Genomic DNA, 3,078 nt, shown 5'->3' with positions numbered 1-3,078 from the left:
TGATGTGGGGCTCGATCCTGTGACCCTGGGATCATGACCTGAGCCTGCATCAAGAGTCGGATGCTCATCTGAGCCACCCAAGTGCCCCAAGAGCATCCGTTTTCAAAACGTGGCAGCCTGGGCTCGAACCCGCTGGGCCTACGACCCACCCTCTCGGCGCGCCAGATTGGGTGTCCGTAAAATAGGGGCAACAGGGAGGTCCTAGGGTTCTGGTGAGGATCTCATGAAACACTTTGAGGAGAGACCTCTGAAGAGTGCTCGGCTTGGGAACCAGAATTCACTGTGATCACCGTAGGCCCAGGGCCAAGCGAGGACCCTGCCCTCCTCCCTTCCACCCCCATCCCTGGTCTTGGACCGAGTGGTTTTAGGACCCGCAGGTCGGAGTGGCGGGCTGTCCTTGGTCATGAACACAGAGGTCTTGACCGGCTTCTGCAACAGCCAGTTCAGACTCGCCTCAAAAGTAACCAGACCCTCCAGGGAACAAAGGTAACCCTGTCCTGCCCCGGGGGGTAGGGGGACCAGAGAGAAGGCTGCAGAATGGAACCAGGAAGGCAGTTGGGCGCCTGGCTGGGTCTCCCCAGATGCCTGAGCCTCATGGGACCAACGGGGGAGGCTGCTTCCAGCCAGAGAGACCCTCCTGACCTCTGACCCGTCTCCCCACACAGGCTCCCCGGTCACTTTGAACCCAGAGATCGCTCTGGAGAAGGCCAAAGTAAATAGCGCTCCACACTGGGGACGCGATGACCTATGCCAGCAGAAAGCCAGTTTCTCTCCCTTGAGGGGGAGGCCTCTGAGGACTGACACCTTCACCCAGCAGCGTCCCCCCCCCCCCACGCCTTCTCTGTCCCGGAGCTTCCACAGCAGACCAGCCAGACAGGCCGCTGTCTTCACAGGGCAAAGACCACAACGGACAAACAAAGGCACGCTTGGATAATACTCAAGGTTCTTGCTGGTGACCCAAGGGCAAAGTCGGGTACGGCAGGGACGGGGAAAGTCTCCCAAGGGAAGGTGGCATTTGTGCTGAGCCTTGAATGCTAAGTGAGAAGACCATTCCAGGCAGAGGGGACAGCTAGAGCAAAGGCCCTGGGGTGGGCTGGTCATGTCCAAGGCCATGCCGCTTTGGGTGCAGAGGAGGAGAAGCAAGAGGAAATTAGACTGGCTAGGTGGCAGGCGGGAAATGGGCAGCCCATGCAGGGGTGTGGGCTTTAGTCAAAAGCAGGGGGAGGAGGTTAAACATTGTACCGGCCGGCCTCTCCGGGTGACTCTTCGCCTGGTTCACCTGGAGGCGTTTGGCTGACAGAGACCCGTCTGCCTCGGAGCTCCAACCCGGGGCAGCCCCGATGTGCTTTTCAGTGGGCCAGAGGTGATCCTGCCCTGGGCGAGCAGGTTTGGAGTTCCAGGTGGCCCCGTCAGGCTTTGGGCAAGAAGACAGGTGCCAGAGTGAGTGGTTGTGCGGTTGTCCGTGTCCCAGACAAGGTCTGAGCCCAGAGGGACGCACAGAGAACCCAGGGACTCAGGAGTCCGTTGTGTCCCCCCCCACTCCCCGCCACCCCTGCCCCGTGACCCGTGCCCCCCCGCCCCGCCCCCCCTCCCGTCTCTGTGCGTCAGGAGGGCGGGGACTGTGCAGCCCACACCCCAGCCAGCTGAGGCCAGAACACCAAAGGAGCAAGTAGAATAAAGGGACAAATAGTAAGATCCTGATAAGACGTTGTGGCCACACTGGCTTGTTTCTTCGAAGAAAATTTACATAGTGTTTCCTAGGTTCTAAGAAGCCATCAACAGGCCACTGATTCGGTACCTTTTCCAGGAAAAGGAGCCCTGAGTGAAACGTGTCTAGGCACCGCCCTGTTTCAGAAACAGCAGGCTCCCGGGTTGAATAGCGCGCCCCCAAAATTCAGGCCCACCGGTAACCTCAGGACATGACCATATTTGGATAGAGGGTCTTTCTCAGAGGTCATTAGTTAAGATGAGGTCCCACAGGATGTAGGTGTAAATCCGATGACTCATGTCCTTATAAGGATGGAGATGGAGATCAGATGGGGGGTCTCCAAGCCAAGGGACACCCAAGGAATTCGGGGAACACCAAAAGTGGGAGAGAAGTCTGCGGCCGCAGAAGGACCTAGCCCTGCTGACATCTCGATGCCGGGACTCCGAGAGAAGACATTTCTCTTGTTTGAAGCTGCCCCAAAGATGAGGAGCGGATGACTTGGGCCCAGTTCTGCATATACCTCCCCGGAGCCCGCGGGAGCCAGCCCTGTGGGCCAGATCACACATGAGCACAAACAACTGTTCTGCCCCTTTTGCTCCCCTGAAATTTGTTTTTGAATAGATCGTGTGACTTTAAAAAGGTCAGACAGCTTCTTATTCAAGGCGTGGAAATACAAGGTGCATGACACTCAGGTCAGGAGAGAAGATTAGGGAAAGACCGGAGGCCCCATCGGAGAGGGACTTGTCCAAGGGGAAGCCCCGGGACTCTGCCTGCCTTGGGCCTGTCCTGTTTGGGGTTTTCACCAATCTGCAAGTGACCCCAAGGGGGAGGGGGAGAGAGCTCTGGGCCGGTGGGTGAAGGTCCAGGGTCTGAGAATTTCTCTCCAGTGGTCAGTAAGGGACAGCAAGTGTGAGTCTCGGCCAGTTCCAGAGGTCAAGGGTGACCCCCACCAGAACGGAGCATATGGAGGGTGGGTGACAACAGGTGGTGGTGAGGGTGTGAGGCACCAGGAAGTCTCAGATGGCTGCCACGGGGTTTACCCTGGTGCAACGCCCCTGTCGGAATGTGATGTCTGCCCAAGCCGAACCTCTGGCCCCATATTCCCCCTCCTGCCAGCGAACCCACGAGAACTGAGCACGTGCACAGGTGCCATGAGCGCGGGACACAAGCCCCAGGACGCTTGCGACGGCCTCATCTGAAACAGCTGGAAAAACAACAAACTTAAGGAGAGAATCTAGAGAATGGGCAGGAGGGACAGGAGATCAGCTGAACCCAGGGTGTCCCGGAAGCCCCAGGGCAATGAAAAGAAACCAACCCTTAGGACACCACGGAGGAGGAGACTCTGGACATCACGGTGACTTCACAGTGCC

The sequence above is a fragment of the Suricata suricatta genome, chromosome 12 (assembly GCF_006229205.1).
Source record: "Suricata suricatta isolate VVHF042 chromosome 12, meerkat_22Aug2017_6uvM2_HiC, whole genome shotgun sequence".
In the NCBI taxonomy this organism is placed as follows: domain Eukaryota; kingdom Metazoa; phylum Chordata; class Mammalia; order Carnivora; family Herpestidae; genus Suricata; species Suricata suricatta.
The sequence above is the reverse complement of the archived record's forward strand: the minus strand, read 5'-3'. Positions refer to the sequence as shown.